We start from the raw sequence: 996 nt of genomic DNA on the forward strand, positions 1-996 counted from the left end.
TTTCTTTGCTTCCTTTAAGTTCGAGAATTGAAACCCAAGGCTAGTGGGTGAGAAAGATCAAGTTTCCAACTCCTTCCTCCTTCTCGGATTCAAAAACGGAGTTAGGGATCTCAAAACCGTCAAACACAAACCTCCCGTTTCATCTAGATCTAAGCTTCGTTTCGCGAAGGGATAGAAGGGAAAGTTGCTCAATACCACGCTAGGGTGCTAGGGAACCAACTTTGGAAGCGGCGTTACGAGCGGAGATTTTACCGGATTTACTCGCGGTACCGTAATCGCACATTAGAGCTAACATGAAGGTAAGGGCTCCTTCCAAACTTCTAGTTTGCATTTAGGGACTTATCTGTGGTTGTGTGGAAATGAATTTGTTAGGGTTGAAGTGTTGATTTGGGGGAAAATGAATCTAAGGCTTTATGGGTAAAATCTTAGAGTTAGGTTTTGGTTATATTGATGAATGTTTCGTGGAAAATGAATTTAAACTCATTTATGTATGATTTTGAGTAAATGAAACTTGTTGTGTTTGAGTGGTGGATTGTGTTGATTTGTTATCGTATGGTTTTGAGGAAATGAGATTTGATGTGTTTGAGGGGTATGTTGTGATGATTGTGTTCTTCGTATTTGACGTGTTTATAATCAATGCTTATGAAATTTGATATGTGTATGGTTGGATTTTGTGGTGAAATGAATTGATGTGTTTTGGTGTGAATCGTGGATTGAATTTGATAATATGTTTGAGTTTGTTTTGTGTGGAATTTGAAAACCATTTAAGTTAAATGAGTATTAAGAATGGGGAATCTCTTAATGTCTTGTTTACTTAATGTTTGTTTTTGGAAAACCGTTTAAGTTAAATGAGAATCAAGAATGGGGAATCTCTTAATGTCTTGTTTATTTAATGTTTGTTTTGGAAAACCGTTTAAGTTAAATGCGAATTAAGAATGGGGAATCTCTTAATGTCTTGTTTACTTAATGTTTGTTTTGTAAATCGTTTAAGTTAAA

The sequence above is a fragment of the Cicer arietinum genome, chromosome 5 (genome assembly GCF_000331145.2).
Source record: "Cicer arietinum cultivar CDC Frontier isolate Library 1 chromosome 5, Cicar.CDCFrontier_v2.0, whole genome shotgun sequence".
In the NCBI taxonomy this organism is placed as follows: domain Eukaryota; kingdom Viridiplantae; phylum Streptophyta; class Magnoliopsida; order Fabales; family Fabaceae; genus Cicer; species Cicer arietinum.